General features: G+C 40.7%; 1 protein-coding gene across 2 annotated transcripts in view; it reads left to right on the top strand.

The window, feature by feature from the left end:
- Window positions 1-10,638: 10,638 nt before the first annotated feature.
- LOC126326927 (trypsin-1-like) overlaps window positions 10,639-20,655 on the top strand; it is a 195,427-nt gene continuing 185,410 nt past the window's right edge. Inside the window, exon 1 of one of the 2 annotated variants that reach the window (XM_049995812.1) lies at window positions 10,639-10,895. The gene's annotated coding sequence lies outside the window, so the exon portion shown is untranslated. The remainder of the gene's footprint in view (window positions 10,896-20,655) is intronic. The other variant, XM_049995811.1, reaches the window with a different exon arrangement.

The raw sequence follows: 20,655 nt of genomic DNA on the forward strand, positions 1-20,655 counted from the left end.
TGAAGGCGAGGGAAGAGCAAGGGGAGGGTGGTGGAAACATTTGCACAATGTGGTTTGAAATGTTGTTCGAAAACACGCGTTATTATGTGTGAAAAATAGTATGTTCCGTGAGAACATAATACGTCAATCTAACGCACATATACGTTCAGTATTACTTTTATAATGTTCTCGCCTTTTTCTGCAATTGTACAAATATCTCAAAATCAAAATGAATAAACCTAATTACTGTTTTCAAATCTAGCTAATGGTTTTCGATTTACATTTTAATCAGTCAGCCACGCTGAAAAACGTAATATGTCCAATGTAGTTCACTTTAACAGTACCAGTTTTAAAATCCAAAGAAAATAACGCACAACAGCTACGCTAATAATAATTAAATAGCGCTGCGTTACTTCTTTAACCCTAGCATGTATGGTATTGAAAACACACATGAATGCATGTGCAATGTCTGTGACACCCTGTCCTTATTTTAAATTGTTCTCTTTTTATATACTCATTTTTTTGGAGTTGAATTTATCTGTTCCTAAATTATATTAAAAGCATCTGGAGGGCCTGAGTAATATTTTATAGATTTTTGTAAAGAACTCTGAAAACGTATTTTTATCAGTTACAATCACTTACATACAACGTCTGCAAATAATCATATTAATACCCTTAAAAGATGCGGTTATACCTTTTGTAGGAGTTATTAAGTTTAATTCTTTGAATTACAACATCCTTATTGGTCTAAATAATTATAAGCTACGTTTAACAAATAATTATTGCACATTTTCACAAAATTTTTCATCTGACAGACGAGAAGCACAAAGAATGCCACTATGTACCTTCTAGAAGTACTTCGTACATATCATATTGCGTTTTCTATGTTTGTTCATCATCATCATCACCAGTCGTTGTGCTCATTGGTGAACGTCATAACCTCATGGACCAAACGTCTCCATCCTGGACGGTTACAAGCTTTCCTTAAAGCCTGCTGACGAGGTAGACCAGAGATCTTCTTGATTTGATCAGTCCACCTGTTCGGTGCTCTTCCCCTCAGTCTCTTGCCCTCGATCTTCAATTCCACGATTATTTCTCTAGGTTTTCTCCATGTCTTCTCACCATATGGCCAAAGAAATGGGGAATTTTGTGGTTGACCTGAGAAGGAAAGCGGGTGGAGATATTGAGTTGCCCAATAATGGACACATTTGTTCTTCTTTCAGTCCATTTTATGCATAACAAAAAAAAAGGTTGAAATGGCTCTGAGCACTATGGGACTCAACTGCTGTGGTCATTAGTCCCCTAGAACTTGGAACTACTTAAACCTAACTAACCTAAGGACATCACACACATCCATGCCCGAGGCAGGATTCGAACCTGCGACCGCAGCAGTCGCACGGTTCCGGACTGAGCGCCTAGAACCGCGAGACCACCACGGCCGGCTTATGCATAACATCCTGCGCCATCACCAAAGCTCAGATGCATCGATGTTCTGTTTGTCTTTGGCTTTAAGTGTTCATGTCGTGCAACCATAAAAGAAGACGGAAAACACGAGTGTTTCAACAAGCTGGACCTTCGTGGTATTTCTTATTGCTCTGTTCTGCCACTTCTTGGTGACCTTCTTCATAGCCATTCGCCATAGCGTGTTCCTTCTTCTTCTTGCCGGCCGAAGTGGCCGTGCGGTTCTAGGCGCTACAGTCTGCAGCCGAGCGACCGCTACGGTAGCAGGTTCGAATCCTGCCTCTGGCATGGATGTGTGTGATGTCCTTAGGTTAGTTAGGTTTAATTAGTTCTAAGTTCTAGGCGACGGATGACCTCAGAAGTTAAGTCACATAGTGCTCAGAGCCATTTTTGATCCGCCTTCTTATCTCATATTCACAGCTTCCCATGTCACAGATCGTTGACCCAAGGTAGTTGAAAGAATCCGCGACTTTCAGTTCCCTTAATCGGCCTGTGAATTTAACCTGTACTCATCCATCAGTTATGAACGTGCTGAGACTGAGGTCCAATCAATATGACAGACTAATGCCTTTTACTTGTGTTTACAGCTCAGCAAGTTCAGCTTCGCTGCTGGCTAAGAGCACGGTGTCATCAGCAAATCGGAGATTGGTAATAGTTCTAGCGCCAATTGAGATGCATTTAGTCTAACCATCAACAGCATATCTAATGACATGTTCTGCATAGATTTTCTACAGTTGGGGGTGGGGGGGGGTGGGGGTGGGGAAACACAATCCAGTCTGACACTTTTTGAAACATTGAAGATATCAGATGTGCAAGCACATCTCTTCATAGCTGCGAGGTGATTACTGTGTAGACTTCTGACCAGCTATGTCAACTGTTGTGGGACGTCAAACTCTGCAAGCACCTGCCACAACGTTTCTCAGAAAACACAGTCAAAGGCTTTCCTATAATCATAGAAGCTGATGAAAGATGAAGATAGGGACACAGAACTCTGCCGCTTTCTCGATTATTTGTCGTATGTTGAGAATCTGTTCAAGAGTTTCTTTTTCTTCAACAAAACCATGCTTGTTCTGTGGATACGTCAGATTGAATGTAAGGCTTCAAACGCTGATCCATGATGTAGAGTGAAATTTTGCTTGGGTAGGATATGAGAGCACTGGTTCGACTACATGGGCAGTATATGCACCTTTTTCTCTTTCCTGATACAGATAATTTGTTCAGCGATGAGACATCTTTTTACACACTACATCTGTACATGGCATCAGCTGTTTTCTTTGGGTATTAGGGATTTGAATTCGAAGCTCCTGAAATGGAAATTCCATTAATGATCTTTCCATTTCCCCTACTAAATCTCTTACCAACAAACGCTGTCGATCGGTTCTTCCAGATCTTCGGATATTGGTCAAAAAACAAAATTTCACTGTTCATTACTGCAACGTCCATCATATTCACCCATAATGTAAATGGCAATCTACCTGCTTGTATATTTCAGATGTAATATGAAACCTCACAGGTAATTTGACCTACTCCACCCTGTGTGGAGTTATAGGACTTTATTGTGTCTAGTTTCTTTTTTGCATGAGTTTGATAGATGTCTTTGTCGTGATGCATTGCAGTAATGAGAACTACGGATTTTTTTTTTGGGTGGGGGGACATAGCTCACTATTGTGATTTCACCCCTAAAGACAAATAACGAGGAATGCATTACTCTTGAGGCGGACGGTTTCATCTCATTGGGGATTTCTTGTTTATTTTGTTTGAATGTCCTCTCCACTATTATTTGTCCCTGGAATATCTCTTTTGCCAACTGAAAACTAGCGAAGAAGTTGCCAACATTCATACTTCTGGATTGTCCTTCATTTAGCTAGATATTTCACCACATTCTATAGAAGATTTTATTGAATATGTCCATGCGGCTTCCTTCCCAAGTACACAATTCCGTCTAAACCTTATGCAGGTGTAGCATCTCATAACCAAAATATCTTTATGCGGTACTTGGCTGGCTAAGTGGGCATATACTGGATAAAGCTGCATCTTCAATGGAATGGGAGGAACTGTTCGTCAACTGTGAGCGAATCATTAGGAATCGTTCTGTTTCTGCACTTGTCAAGAAAAAGCGAACAACTGCGTTTGTCAGCGACTCATATTATTCTCCTTATATCCTCGAATCTATTTACAAATATTGTGGCCTTATATGTAGTATTTGACTTTTCTTTCAAGAATAATTCTCTCACAGTGACTTACCAACTCTTTTCGATACCAGCAAACGGTAAAAGACAAGGAAAACCCTAAATTTCATTAAGTGAAATGTTTTTCTATGTTTTACCATGTGAAGCAGCCATTCTCCTGCCTTCTATATTTGTGCAGTTAGTGACTTCATTTAGTATTTACTTAGAGATGAAATAGTTCCTTAGGTGTAGCCCACGAGCTGGACCAGGTGCCTTTTTCATCTAATTCTGAACAGACACGCGAGAAGTTGCAGGAGGAACTAAATTCCAATTGTTCCATTACGACTAATGTATATGCTAGTATCTCTGAATGGTAGATGTGGAACTTCACTTTCAGACTCTTATGAGGTAATACTATATGTAGTTGTAATGATCTTCCGGAACATTCGTATCAATAGGTTCAAAGTTTGATTCTTCAATAATTCTGTCTTCAAAAATACTTCCATCGTCGCATGAATCAGCTTTTTCAAACCATTTATTGTGACAACACATTGAAAATTACCTGCGCTTGCACGTACTGACTCTCTTGTTTAGTTTGATGAAATCGTAACAAAATACAAGTCACTCGAACAGCAGCTGATGTGGAAAACTAAACAAGTCATGATGGTAACAATAGCGTCATTGAGGCAACAAGCTAAACTAAGCATTTCAGTGGCAATAGCAGCACAGAACAACAATACTATGCGATAATGATGCATGTGCTGGCAAGTAACTCAAAGGTATACCGATATCTCTAATAAACAGAGATAACTTCTATTATTTTTGCTCTAATAGTATTACTACATTTACTTCTACTAATGCTGCTGCTGCTGGTGCTAACAGCATCATTGCTTCTACTACAGTTATTGTTGAATTAATAACTGCTCTTAAACAAATGTAGAAGTCAATATGGAATAGAGGACATATACAACTGTAAGGGGGCTTCTGAAGTCCTGCATAGGCATTAATGGTGTTACGGCAAATATTCTGAGTTATGCTAAAAAAGACCTAGAAAACAATTTAGCTCAGACATCTTACGAGGGGTGCGCGAAAATACTGGAAAGGAGTTTGGAATGAAATCAAGAACTACAGGAAAATTTAAAAAGTAAGACCTTCAAGGGCCACCGAGGCTCTGTATATGTATTCGAGGGTTAATGAAACACTCATTCGTTTTATTCGTGTGCAACTGCCATTGTGATTCGCAACATAAAAATGTTAAGAGATCTACCAGCTACCTGGTAGAAACGGTGCTCTGTAACACAATGAAAAAAGCGTGTTACCGATGCCAAAACAGTATTTCACAAATTTCTTAGTCACTCCATTTCACTGTACTTCACGCTCGGGCTTTAAGCTGTTGCAGTGGGGGTGGAGAGACTGACTAACAGACGCACGCACATGTTAAGAGCTGTATGTACAGAAGGTCATAACTGTGAACTGTCAGAATTAGGGCCCAAATTTTGGCGCGGGGCTGTTTCTGAGTACTTTCTTTTGCTTCAAGTTTGACATCAAGCTGGTGATGTTCCCTTATTAGTAGAGGTCTTCTATCTGCTAATCAAAATATGTGCACGTTGGTGCATAGCCTTCACTGATTTCTGTGACATATCTTGTGTCTGTTTTTGAAACAAGTCTTATGTCTTAGATTCCTTCAACATTTGCTTTTTTTTAGGATGGAAAATATGGCCCGCAGTAGCTGTAATATTTTTTATTAACTGTGCATCCCTGTAAAGCCTACAACTGAATTTCTTCACCGCTATGTACCTGTATAGCACAACAAATTTTCTGAATTTTATACTGTTTGGGATTTTTTCTTCGTAGCAATTGCGATAGCTCTACTAGTTCCCATCTGGTGTTATTTAACTAATCTTCCGATTCCACTACTCTAACTTCGGAACCTAAAGTTGGACTGACATATGAGAACATCAAGCTTCACATCCTTGTTTGCCCATATTGGTTCAAGATTTCCGAAGATTATTCAGGCAAACGCCCCAATGAATTCTTCAAGTCGACCACGGAGAATTCTTTCTCCCTCACTGTCCAATCGGAGCTAGTGCTCGTCTATAATGATTTCAGTGTCGATAGCCCATTAAAATATAGCTTCATTCCTTCCCACAACTATCAGAAAATTAGATTTACTTACTCATATTGCACACCACAGTATTTTCCCATGGACCTTTCTGTGTGTTGAGTACTTGACATCTACAGGAGCTGGACTTAGTCAAGCTAGTTGTCTCCCGAGCTCTATTAAGTACTTTTCTTCAAATTTTACCTTCTAAAACCAAAAAGCGCTGCATTAATACGAGCTTCCTTGTTTACATCTTCTAAAAGACTTATGCATTATGCGGCCCAGCCGAACATTATGTCAGCACCGTTTTCGACTGAAATCCTGATCTTAATAAAAAGTATCTCGCGTTATAGACAATTGAAGAGATGGTTAGGGAAATGAAAAGAGTGGTTACGGCTAAAGCAGGTACATCTTACAGGTCTGTCTTCGTCTTGGATGGTCGACTGTAACCGCCCAGAATATCATTAGGGTAATTTTAAGTCTATTGGACACTCTGAGTCTGGCTGCACATTCATAGTTCTGTAACTCTGTGTAACTATGTGGATGGTCATTCATCTTACTCTAAGAACTGCCGAATTCTTACGTATGCCTGAGAATAACAGATAAAAGCTACCGAAACGGAATCGAAATCCTCCTCCTCGTCAACCACATGAAGTTTCCTCTGGAAACAGTGTCATATTGTTTGTTCGTCTAATTATATTCAGCTGGTCATAAACGTAGATTTCACACTGACTTTCTAAATGAGTAGGTATGAATAGAAAGAAGTTTTCGATTTTATATTGTCTATGTTTCATGGTTTTAACGAGTCCAGTGATCTCCTTCGAGATTAAAGTGTTTTCTGAACATTTGTGAAGTAGAAATTTTTGTTGTTTGATAATATTAGACTCCCCCCCCCCCCATGAACCATGGACCTTGCCGTTGGTGGGGAGGCTTGCGTGCCTCAGCGATACAGATAGGCGTACCGTAGGTGCAACCACAACGGAGGGGTATCTGTTGAGAGGCCAGTGTGGTTCCTGAAAAGGGACAGCAGCCTTTTCAGTAGTTGCAGGGGCAACAGTCTGGATGATTGACTGATCTGGCCTTGTAACACTAACCAAAACGGCCATGCTGTGCTGGTACTGCGAACGATTGAAAGCAAGGGGAAACTACAGCCGTAATTTTTCCCGAGGGCGTGCAGCTCTACTGTATGGTTAATGATGATGGCGTCTTCTTGGGTAAAATATTCCAGAGGTAAAATAGTCCCCCATTCGGATCTCGGACGTCGTTATCAGGAGAAAGAAAACTGGCGTTCTACGGATCGGGGCGTGGAATGTCAGATCCCTTAATCGGGCAGGTAGGCTAGAAAATTTAAAAAGGGAAATGGATAGGTTAAAGTTAGATATAGTGGGAATTAGTGAAGTTTGGTGGCAGGAGGAACAAGACTTTTGGTCAGGCCAATACAAGGTTATAAATACAAAGGCAAATAGGGTTAATGAAGGAGTAGGTTTAATAATGAATAAAAAATAGGAATGCGGGTAAGCTACTACAAACAGCATAGCGAACGCATTAATTTGGACAAGATAGACACGTAGACCACGTCTACTACAGTAGTACAAGTTTATATGCCAACTAGCTCTGCAGATGACGAAGAAATTGAAGAAATGTATGATGAAATAAAAGAAATTATTAAGGGAGACGAAAATTTAATAGTGATGGGTGACTGGAATTCGGTAGTAGGAAAAGGTCGAGAAGGAAACGTAATAGGTGAATATGGATTGGGGTTAAGAAATGAAAGAGGAAGCCGCCTGGTAGAATTTTGCACAGAGCACAACTTAATCATAGCTAACACTTGGTTCAAGAATCATAAAAGAAGGTTGTATTCATGTAAGAAGCCTGGAGATACTGACAGATTTCAGATAGATTATATAATGGTAAGACAGAGATTTAGGAACCAGGTTTTAAATTGTAAGACATTTCCAGGGGCAGATGTGGATTCTGACCATAATCTATTGGTTATGACCTGTAGATTAAAACTGAAGAAACTGCAAAAAGGTGGGAATTTAAGGAGGTGGGACCTGGATAAACTAAAAGAACCAGAGGTTGTACATAGTTTGAGGGAGAGCATAAGGGAGCAATTGACAGGAATGGGGGAAAGAAATACAGTAGAAGAAGAATGGGTTGCTTTGAGGGATGAAGTAGTGAAGGTAGCAGAGGATCAAGTAGGTAAAAAGACGAGGGCTAGTAGAAATCCTTGGGTAACAGAAGAAATATTGAATTTAATTGATGAAAGGAGAAAATATAAAAATGCAGTAAATGAAGCAGGCAAAAAGGAATACAAACGTCTCAAAAATGAGATCAACAGGAAGTGCAAAATGGCTAAGCAGGGATGGCTAGAGGACAAATGTAAGGATGTAGAGGCTTATCTCACGAGGGGTAAGATAGATACTGCCTACAGGAAAATTAAAGAGACCTTTGGAGAAAAGATAACCACTTGTATGAATATCAAGAGCTAAGATGGAAACCCAGTTCTAAGCAAAGAAGGGAAAGCAGAAAGGTGGAAGGAGGATATAGAGGGTCTATACAAGGGCGATGTATTTGAGGACAATATTATGGAAATGGAAGAGGATGTAGATGAAGATGAAATGGGAGATATGATGCTACGTGAAGAGTTTGACAGAGCACTGAAAGACCTGAGTCGAAACAAGGCCCCGGGAGTAGACAACATTCCACCAGAACTACTGATGGCTTTGGGAGAGCCAGTCCTCACAAAACTCTACCATCTGGTGAGCGAGATGTATGAGACAGGTGCAATACCCTCAGACTTCAAGAAGAATATAATAATTCCAATCCCAAAGAAATCAGGTGTTGACAGATGTGAAAATTACCGAACTCTCAGTTTAATAAGTCACGGCTGCAAAATACTAATGCCAATTCTTTACAGACGAATGGAAAAACTAGTAGAAGCCGACCTCGGGGAAGATCAGTTTGGATTCCGTAGAAATATTGGAACACGACTTATCTTGGAAGCTAGACTATGGAAAGGCAAACCTACGTTTCTAGCATTTGTAGACTTAGAGAAAGCTTTTGACAACGTTGACAGGAATACTCTCTTTCAGATTCTGAAGGTGGCAGAGGTAAAATACAGGGAACGAAATGCTATTTACAATTTTTACAGAAACCAAATGGCAGTTTTAAGAGTTGAGGGGCATCAAAGGGAAGCAGTGGTTGGGAAGGGAGTGAGACAGGGTTATAGTCTCTCCCTGATGTTGTTCAATATGTATATTGAGCAAGCAGTGAAGGAAACAAAAGAAAAATTTGGAGTAGGTATTAAAATCCATGGAGAAGAAATAAAAACTTTGAGGTTCGCCGATGACATTGTAATTCTGTCAGAGACAGCAAAGGACTTGGAAGAGCAGTTGAACGGAATGGATAGCGTCTTGAAAGGAGGATATAAGATGAACGTCAACAAAAGCAAAACGACGATAATGGAATGTAGTCGAATTAAGTCGGGAGATGCTGAGGGTATTAGATTAGGAAATGAGACACTTAAAGTAGTAAAGGAGTTTTGCTATCTAGGCAGCAAAATAACTGATGATGGTAGAAGTAGAGAGGATATAAAATGTAGACTTACAATGGCAAAGAAAGCGTTTCTGAAGAACAGAAAGTTGTTAACATCGAGTATAGATTTAAGAGTTAGGAAGTCATTTCTGAAAGTATTTGTATGGAGTGTAGCCATGTATGGAAGTGAAACATGGACGATAAATAGTTTAGACAAGAAGAGAATAGAAGCTTTTGAAATGTGGTGCTATAGAAGAATGCTGAAGATTAGATGGGTAGATCACATAACTAATGAGGAGGTATTGAATAGGATTGGGGAAGAGAGAAGTTTGTGGCACAACTTGACTAGAAGAAGGGATCGATTGGTAGGACATGTTCTGAGGCATCAAGGGATCACCGATTTAGCATTGGAGGGCAGCGTGGAGGGTAAAAATCGTAGAGACCAAGAGATGAATACACCCAGCCGATTCAGAAGGATGTAGGTTGCAGTGGGTACTGGGAGATGGAGCTTGCACAGGATAGAGTAGCATGGAGAGCTGCATCAAACCAGCCTCAGGACTGAAGACCACAACAACAACAACAATATTAGACTAATGGTTTGCTAAGTACGGTACAACAATTTATTTGATGTAGCATCAGTTCAACCTATATAAGGTTACGGCAGTGTTGTATGACGTAAATAAGCGTTCATCATTACATAAAAAGAGGATTTTAATATATTATTTGTATATTTGGGACTGGGACCTACTTCTGAACATGTTGGAGTTCGTGTGACCACGGAAAAAGTCATTTTATCAGCGATCTGCTCGAGCTGTGCTTGCATTCGCCGCAGTGATCATTCAGTGGTCATTTTCGTCCTCTAATGAAAGTAACGATAAATGACAACGGAGGAAACTGGATACACAATTAATAGGACTTCCTGTGTCAGGTTTTGTGTGTTAACGTTACATATTAGTCTTTCTCCAGACTGTTACCATTTCTTCTCAATTTGATATGCATCTGATCCATAAAGTTGTTTACTAGAATGATTTATTTTCTTTCCGAGGAATGATTGATTGCTGTGTTAATATTTTTTTTCTGTCGTCGAATACGTACTGTTAGCGAGGTAAGAAAGGGAAATAAACGACACAATTTGATGTACCAATTCATTAGTCTTAAGTAGCTGCTGTTGCACTCAAGTGAAACGTTATTTCATCTCTTTAAATCGTTGTCTCTGTTCATTCGAAACGTAGTTACACATCTGTTTCGAATCGCCGTTGCTTTTTTGTACGTCTACACCAGAGCTCTGATTTTGTTTGAAATGAAAATATTTGTTCTTTCCTTTGTTTAAGTTCAGTAGAAGCGTCTTTGGCGTTGTTTTGCTTTAGTAGTGCAATTTCTCTGATCAAACATATCTATGCTCTGCATATTTCACGATCAGATCGTTGATTGTATGTGATTATGCAGACTGACAACTTCATGAGGAAATAACATTTTTAGTTTCATGTGCTGCAGCAGAGCGAAAGCTACCAAGTTAGAAACATAATGTTGAAAGTTAACTTCCTTTTCTGAGAAATTTATTTGTTACATATTTAATCAAGAGGTGCAGTTCGTTTTAAGCTGGCCATGTTAAATTCTGAATAAAAGGAAGAAACGAACCTGCAACTCAAGTAAGCAAATATTTCAGTCTCAAAACTGTGTTATAAATCGAAATATTTTTGCTATTCTGGGAATCTTGTAAAACTAAGAAAGCGAAACAAAAATATTTTGTGTGGAATACTGATCAAGATAAGTTTAGAACGTCAAATCAAATTTGCTGTTAGATGACATCTCAGTTGCGTTCTTTTTTGTATGAGGTTTATCTTTGTGAGTGAATGAGACCTCAGAATATCCCCAGTTACGGTTTCCCGTTATTATTTGTCGCATGTTGCTACGATTTGTCTGTTTTTGGGTTGTTTGTACCTTCGAGGAGGTTGTTTTATAGAACCTACACACACACTTCCGCGATTTCTAGTTTCAGATGTCATTAGTTAGTATGTGAACGCGTATTTTTCTCGTTGCTGCTGATCTTTCGAAAACAAATGCATAAAAGTCATTTGACTAAAATTAGGAAACCTTTCACTTACGTACAAAACAGATTTCATGTAGGAATTGACGATTTATTTTTAGAGTGTAGGGAACCAGTAGCAGTACCACAAAATTTTGCCTGCTGCTTTATTTCACACACAAGACAAAATCATAGTGCAAAGCATATGAACAGAATTTTGCAGTGAAACTCTATTTACCTCACTTTTTTCTTTTTCTTAACGTTGTTTACGTTCTCTTGAGACACTACATCCTTCAAAACTTTTCATCAAACCAATTTTTTCAGGCGTTTTCAGGCAGAACATGGTCACAATCCTGCTGCTCTAAGAGCTTCAGTGTGCTGAAGAGTTAGTGTGATACTGATTTAACTTGTATGATAATTTTAAGCATTGCCGCGAGAAACATCGTTTCGCGTACTGAGCTCTATTGATTATTTTATGAAAGTTTCTCGCGTTTCAGAATTCACCTCGGGGCCAAGAAAATAGCCACCGTTCTTTCCTGACGCATAGGTACTTACCAATGGCGACAGGCACGTGCTCATCTGTAGACGCCCATGTTATCTTTTACAGGTTGATTGGGGTAACTGCAACGAGGTATGAGTATTTCTCTACTGATGATATGACACTCACTGATCTTCCTTGACCTGTTTCCGCATTGTGGCAACTTTTAGAGAGCGATGAAGGAAGTCAACCCTGAGTGGTGAGCATTATCTATTCTACTGTTATCACTCTGAGACAGTATGTGACACTTGAACATAGTATAACTGCAAACGTGTGAACAACCTGCATTGGAGAACGCTTCTCCGTTTTCGTTATTTTTTTCACTTACTGTGAAAAAATTATACCGCACAGCTGATACGAGCATCTTGACCTTATGGTTAAACTAATTTTCGATAATGGTTTAAAAACAATATACTGACTCAGGATGTGGAATCTTCCATTTTGAAAGTTAATTCGTTAATTGTTGTTGATTTATATTAACAACGCACTTTTTGAAGAGATACTGATGTGTGAGTGAGGTCTAAGAACTTTCTGACACACACTTACCACTAGCAACGCATTTTCAATAATGTGTACTACCTACCTGGGGGATGGGGGAGTCTTTAAGATCGAAAGTGACAAAAAGCAGATTACGGAGTACCTGACGGCTCAACACAAAAATTTTGTCTCAAGTACAGATAGTGTTGAGGATCAGTGGACAAAGTTGAAAACCATCGTACAACATGCGTCAGATGAGTATGTGCCAAGCAAGATCGTAAGAGATGGAAAAGAGCTACCGTGGTACAACAACCGAGTTAGAAAACTGTTGCGGAAGCAAAGGGAACTTCACAGCAAACATAAACATAGCCAAAGCCTTGCAGACAAACAAAAACTACGCGAAGCGAAATGTAGTGTGAGGAGGGCTATGCGAGAGGCGTTCAATGAATTCGAAAGTAAAGTTCTATGTACTGAATTGGCAGAAAATCCTAAGAAATATTGGTCTTATGTCAAAGCGGTAGGTGGAACAAAACAAAATGTCCAGACACACTGTGACCAAAATGGTACTGAAACAGAGGATTACAGACTAAAGGCCGAAATACTGAATGTCTTTTTCCAAAGCTGTTTCATAGAGGAAGACTGCACTGTAGTTCCTTCTCTAGATTGTCGTACAGATGACAAAATGGTAGATATCGAAATAGACGACAGAGGGATAGAGATACAATTAAAATCGCTCAAAAGAGGAAAGGCCGCTGGTCCCGATGGGATACCAGTTTGATTTTACACAGAGTACGCGAAGGAACCTCCCCCCCCCCCCCCCCCCCCCCCCCCCCTTCTTGCAGCGGTGTACCGTAGGTCTCTAGAAGAGCGTAGCGTTCCAAAGTATTGGAAAAGGGCACAGGTCATCCCCGTTTTCAAGAAGGGACGTCGAACAGATGTGCAGAACTATAGACCTATATCTCTAACGTCGATCAGTTGTAGAATTTTGGAACACGTGTTATGTTCGAATATAATGACTTTTCAGGAGACTAAAAATCTACTCTGTAGGAATCAACATGGGATTCCAAAAAGACGGTCGTGTGAAACCCAGCTCGCGCTATTCGTCCACGAGACTCAGAGGGCCATAGACACGGGTTCACAGGTAGATGCCGTGTTTCTTGACTTCCGCAAGGCGTTCGATACAGTTCCCCACAGTCATTTAATGAACAAAGTAACAGCATGTAGACTATCAGACCAATTGTGTGATTGGATTGAGGAGTTCCTAGATAACAGAACGCAGCATGTCATTCTCATTGGAAAGAAATCTTCCGAAGTAAGAGTGATTTCAGGTGTGCCGCAGGGGAGTTTCATAGGACCGTTGCTATTCACAATATACATAAATGACCTGGTGGATGATAGAAGGATAGATCCCTTATCATTTAGCTACAAAATAGAAGGTCAGCAACTGGAAGCAGTTAATTCCATAATTTATCTGGGAGTACTCATTAGGAGTGACTTAAAATGGAATGATCATATAAAGTTGATCGTCGGTAAAGCAGATGCCAGACTGAGATTCATTGGAAGAATTCTAAGGAAATGCAATCCGAAAACAAAGGAAGTAGGTTACAGTACGCTTGTTCGCCCACTGCTTGAATACTGCTCAGCAGTGTGGCATCCGTACCAGATAGGGTTGATAGAAGAGATAAAGAAGATCCAGCGGAGAGCAGCGCGCTTCGTTACAGGATCATTTAGTAATCGCGAAAGCGTTACGGAGATGATAGATAAACTACAGTGGAAGACTCTGCAGGAGGGACGCTCAGTAGCTCGGTACGGGCTTTTGTTAAAGTTTCGAGAACATACCTTCACCGAAGAGTCAAGCAGTATATTGCTCCCTCCTACGTATATCTCGCGAAGAGACCACGAGATTAGAGCCCACACAGAAGCATACCGACAATCCTTCTTTCCACGAACAACACGAGACTGGAATAGAAGGGAGAACCGATAGAGGTACTCAGGGTAACCCCCGCCACACACCGTCAGGTGGCTTGCGGAGTATGATTGTAGATGTAGATGTAAACCACAAAAAAAGTTTCAAAAATGCGAATTTCGTTAATTGTTCTTGGCTTTTACTCACATAATACATTTAAACGGTTACTGATAAAAGGTCCTGCACCTGAAAGTATTGAATATGGCATTCATTGTGGAAAGTGACATCTACGACTAAAACTTAATTTTTTGGGTTAAGTTTAAAGGAAAACTTTAAACAGTAAATATTTTTTCAGAATTTTAAAATACACAAATCAAAAAAAGTTTTGTATCACTTCAGTTTCGCGAGTTCCGGAACCTGTTCAGAAAACTGGAGTGGAGATCAACATAAACATCATTTCTGCCCTTTTTATTGCTCATGAACCACATATTGCACGTTGTACCACCATACAGTGAGACCTTCAGAGGTGGTAGTCCAGACCGCTGTACACACCGGTAGCTGTAATACCCAGTACTACGTCCTCTTGCATTGATGTATGCCTGTATTCGTCGTGGCATACTATCCACAAGTTCACCAAGGCCCTGTTGGTCCAAATTGTTCCACTTCTCAACGGCGATCCGTTATAGAACCCTCAGAGTGGTTGGTGGGTCACGTCGTCCATAAACAGCCCTTTTCAGTCTATTCCCGGTATGTTCGATATAGGTTTCATGTCTGGAGAACATACTGGCCACTCTAGTCGGGCGATGTCGGTATCTTGAAGAAAGTCATTCACTAGATGTGCACGAAGGGGGCGCCAGTTGTCGTCCATGAAGACAAATGCCTCGCAACTCTGCTGCTGATGTGGATGCACTATCAGTCGGAGGATGGCATTCACGTTTCCTGCAGCCGTTACGGCGCCTTCCATGACCACCAGTGACTTACGTCGGCCCCACACAACGCCACCTCAAAACAGCAAGGATCCCCCACCTTGCTGCACTTGCTGGATAATGAGTCTAAGGCGTTCAGCCTGACCGGGTCGCCTCCAGACACGTCTCCAACGATTGTCTGGTTGAAGGCATAAGTGACGCTCATCGGTGAAGAGAACGTGATGCCCATCCTCAGCGGTCCTTTCAGCATGTTGTTGGGCCATTTGTACCGCGCTGCGTGGTGTCTTGGTTGCAATGATGGACGTCGGGAGTGACGTTGCGCATCATGCAGCCTATTGCGCACAGTTTAAGTTGTAACACGACGTCCTGTGGCTGCATGAAAAGCTTTATTCAACATGGTGGCGTTGCTGTCAGGGTTCCTCCGAGCCATAATCCATAGGTAGCGGTCATCCGCTGCAGTAGTAACCCTTGGCCGGCCTGAGCGAGGCATGTCATCTACAGTTCCTGTCTCTCTGTATCTCCTCCGTGTTCGAACAACATCGCTTTGGTTCACTTCGAGACGCCTGGACACTTCCCTTGTTGAGAGCCCTTGCTGGCACAAAGTAACAATGCTAATGCGATCGAACCGTGGAATTGACCGTCTAGGTATGGTTGAACCACAGACAACACGAGCCGTGTACCTCCTTCCTGGTGAAATGACTGGAACTGATCGGCCGCCGGACCCTCTCCGTCTAATAGGCGCTGCTCATGCATGGTTGTTTACATCTTGGGTGGGCTTAGCGACATCTCTGAACAGTCAGAGAGACTGTGCCTGTGACACAATGTTCACAGTCAACATCTATCTTCAGGAGTTCTAGGAACCAGGGTGATGCAAAACTTTTTTGATGTGTGTATAGAATAACACATCACAATATTTTCAAAATGTGGGTGTAAAGTACCTCCCCCCCCCCCTCCCTCCCCTTCGGTATTGCGAGGGTTGATCATCCGTATTGGGGATTACTAAACATGAAGAATAGTGTACGTTCAACTTATGTAACTTCCGGACGTTAATGCTGGATTACGAAAATGAAGACGCTTTCCTTAAAGAAGCTGCTTAGCTCTCTTGAAGCCGAGTTGGCTACTTTCCAGTTAAATTTTTATTCTGAACACGGCAGTAGTGTGTTCCAGCCAGGCAAAAGTTCACATTTCAAGGTTGCTGTACAAGATGTAGCTGTTTACGAGCCCTAGGTAACCCGCGTTAAGGACGACCAATAAAATAAATTGTCTGTTTATGACGCAATGACGCTTGGATTTTGACAGACGCCTGAGATCTTACAAACTGTCTTGTATTGAAATCCAAGAAGAATACGTTTTCCAATGGTTTCGTCCTTGTTGGCTGCCGAGGCGCTTCATTTTCCAGCTTTATCGTTGTGAGGCACTTCCTTAAGACTCCCGCTGTTTCCAGTTGTTCAATATGTAGAATCCACTAAGAAAAACGCGAGGCTCGTAGCGACTTTGCAAATCTTACTCACCTTTCCAGAACGTGTTCCTTGGCGGTTCCGTGGACCATATGCTGTCATCCGTGCGCCACTCACGTCAGCCACGACACATCTGATATTCCGCCTCGGATGTGAAACATGAAGGTCTACTACATATACATATAAATATAGATGTTGACAAGCAGATCTTTGGAATCATCTTATACACTGACGGAACAGGATATTTGACTGTGAACAGGGTATTTGACTTTTTCTGAAAATTATCTTAAATGTTTAATTATGTCATTTTATGCCCATAATATGATTTTCCCCCTCATGAATTTCTGTAAGAAAATAAAACAAAAATGAAATTCAAATACTTTGATAACTCGATAAAACGCTCCATTTGAGTCATGTGATGCCTGAGTCGTCACTGACTATCACGCTGTACCTGTTGTCGTAAAGCTCATTCACAGTTACATCGTGATTTGGATTTTACGTTTCGGGAAATGGGTTACAAATGGCGTGTCCTACCACATTATTAAAAACATCTACAAAAACACCTGAGATGCTGTGTTTTGAGTGTTTGAGAGAATGAAAAGATGCATAAAATGTGGTTGCAACTTGCTCATAGAAACAGAAGTGAGATAATGATCACTAAGAGTATTTATTTCTGTGAGGATGATTTTGATGTAAGTAATCACTCCATCTGGACACGTTGCCGCTTGTGGGGTAACAGGTATGGTGCCTAGCCTCCTAATGCAATGTTCAAAAGATGATGCTCATTTGGAGTGAGGTTTTCTTTTTCCTTCTTGTTCTTATCGATTAATATTACTGTGTTCTTGAATTTACTTTATTCGTAATACAGTTATGTAACAGCTTTATATTTTATTTCATATTACATTTTAGTATATACTTCCAGTTATTAGGTTCATTTAGCATCTGATCAGTTTGAGATGGATCACAAGGAGAAAGATGTAAAAAACTGGACTTCATGCATGATATTGCTCTTATTCTGGAGAATCTGAGAAACCGTCCAACAATGTCAGACCACATTGTTCTTCCCAAAGAAGTCGTCGCAGACCGTAATTTGCCACTTTCAGCTGTCTCCATTGACTCTGCCCCGAAGCTGTGTGATTTTAACAAAGAGAAAAATTCAACATTGCTTGGAACCTACGGGAATATGTAATAAAACCAAGACATTTCGACAAAATGAATGTTGATCCTGCTAAAGCACTTTTCAGTCATAGTGTTTCAGCAGCAGTGAAGTATGTAGTATAAACAAAAGATACTTTAAGGTTCTGCTGCGCCAACTGCATATTTTATAGACATAATTTTCTGGAGGGACATAAAAACTGCAATGGGTAAAGCTGTTGAAGATGAACACGATGATGCTCAGCAGTTCCCCGCGAGTGTTATTACGCAGTCTGAAAATATGAAAGTTGAGAAAGAAGGTACCTAGAAAACAGAAATAGCTGTGGCAGTGACCACAACAATTAACAATCAGAATTATCTTCTGAATGAGTAGGTTTTCCACCGTATTTTATTGAACTTTTTAGCGTGCTATGAGCAAATCATACAGTGCCAGATTCCCTCTGTTTTAGGACAGTTCTGCGACTTATTGCTGCGTCATAATGCTTGGAGTCCCAATCGCCATGCAATGCAGTTTTCATGTTTCTCGCTTCTGGAACATAAAACTCTTGGTTGTTTTTGAAGAACGAAGAGACCATAAACGCATCAACTTTCGGGAGTTTCAGTCTTCACAAAATCTCCTTCCATTGTTATTTAAAAGTTGTTAATGCGTTTTTCGCACCTAATTAACTAAACTGTCCGCATAAGAAGTGCGAAAAAACTCTAGTAACTTCATGTAACACCCCAGTAACGGAAGTATACACCTTTGTCTTACTCGTTCAGTCAATAACAGAGCGTTTTCCATCACGTGAGCAAATCTTGAAATTTAATGATTTTTAAGCTTTAATTATCAGATATTTTGTGAGAATATTGACTGAGAATGCTATTAGAATGTTACTGTCATTCAGGGAAAAACAATGTGAACCAAGTTTTTAACGTAGGAAAATAGCCTATTGCAAACTGTCACACAATGAAGCCGTAGACTGGTATTTATTAATTTTGTGGAGACCTTCATCTGATGACGGGAATTAAATTGTTGAACTTTCATGCCATTCGACACCGATATCTAGCATCAATATCAATATGTGTGACATTACGGATCCGAATGCACTATTATAATCGTTGTGCCATGGAAGCAGTCAAACTCCGAATGTAATCTTGAAGAAGTTCTTGTCATGCAAGAAGCACATGTCGTGTCAGTAGATGAAGGTTGCAGGCTGGGGCAGACATGTTCAGTGGCTGACAAATAAGGGACTGAGCAGATAAGCCGTTCCTCAAGGCGTTTGAAGTGCGAACTGCAGCGTGGAGTCCGGCATTATGCTGCAGGAATATCCCATTTGGTACCCTGTTCACGAAGGGTGTGACAACAGTCTTTACCACTCTTAACCACATATTAACGAGCATTCATTATTCCCACCTACAACTACCAAAGCTGTCCTGTTGTCATCTGGAAAAGGTCGAGGACTTGGAGAGGTATGGGCCCTCAAGAATCGCTGCATCGTATGACTTTTCACCTGATAGTCTGTTGGTAGGTACCGGCTGCGCGTGATAAAGTTAACTGCTTACCCACTCTTAGAGAGCAGCGTCAGGATAACTCAGTAAATAGGTCGTCCGTGCGCGAGCATTTTGTTTGCTATTTGGTAATGTGTGCACTGAACTGTAGGTAGCATTGTTATCATTAGTCACTTTCTCCGAGTACGCCAGTTCCTACTAAGTTAGAAATGGATTGTAATATTCCAGTGGTGATTATGACAAGTGAAAGAGTCCATAAGTTGATCGTTGTAGGTAGAAATAAATTTCGGGACAGAGTAACACAACGTCGAGTAGTGTGGAGCAACACGAAGTCACGTATTTTCTCGAAATAAAAACATGAAGTCGCGTATTTAGTCAAATGATTCATTGACTCACATTCTATTTAGTAATGAAGTCAATCATAACCCTGAAGGGGCTGATACCTTTAAGAGACAAATAACATCCAATAGGTAAGTTCCTACTGCTTGTGAGGCATTTCAGCGGGCTTACAGCCTCAATTTTCAGAGTGCACACCCACTTATGTGTCATTTATTGAAGCTATCATTCAACCTCAGATAACCACATACTTTAATTTGAATGATACAGATAGGCCTCACCGAAATAAAAAAAACTTGAAAAGTATATGCAGTATGCACAGGAATTGATTTTAAAGTACGGACATGGAATTATGACATGTTTCAGTTTTTTTAAACAATTTCTTCTTATTATAATAATGAATGGAAATAACTGCCATGTCTTTTTAAACACCTCGAAAAGTTCCCCATTATGGGGATACGTATTTTATCAAGTATTTTCTACCATACCTATGATTGGGCTAGCTTAGCGGTCATAGAGAGACCTAAGTCTCTGGAAATTGGAAGGAAAATGTTGTACTGCCAACTTAAGTTTTCCTCCATGTGCAGAGGACCTAACTCAAAAACTGACCACAATACGCAGCTGACATATTTCGAAAAAGTCGCACGCGCAGATGACCACTTCAGGAGCACGTAAAATTTTGGATCTGCGTGCAGTCACGATCACCTATCATCTGCGGCCACGTAAGCGTCCATCTGGCCGCCACAAACACAATCGAGCCTCACGTTGAACACCACAGAATTCCATCAGTCTCTCAGTTGACTCTTTCTCTACACCATGCAAGTCTGTTAATGGTACAGAGTCAACGGTAAACAGCACTCGGCAACTCGAGATCTCAGCTCAGCTTTCAGTAATCTGTCCCTGTCAGTTCATGGTGACACTCTTCCTGTAACATCTGTCCGGATTTGCCTCTGCAGGTATTTGAGCTGTTGTCATCATACCATTCGCCAGAGCCAATCAAACAATGCTGACTGTTTGTTAGGGTTTCATGTTCTTCCACCCAGGCGCAATGGAGAAACTTACCGTGCCTCCTTGCGGAATACTCTACCTGTCCTTTCAGA

The sequence above is a fragment of the Schistocerca gregaria genome, chromosome 2 (genome assembly GCF_023897955.1).
Source record: "Schistocerca gregaria isolate iqSchGreg1 chromosome 2, iqSchGreg1.2, whole genome shotgun sequence".
Lineage (NCBI taxonomy): Eukaryota > Metazoa > Arthropoda > Insecta > Orthoptera > Acrididae > Schistocerca > Schistocerca gregaria.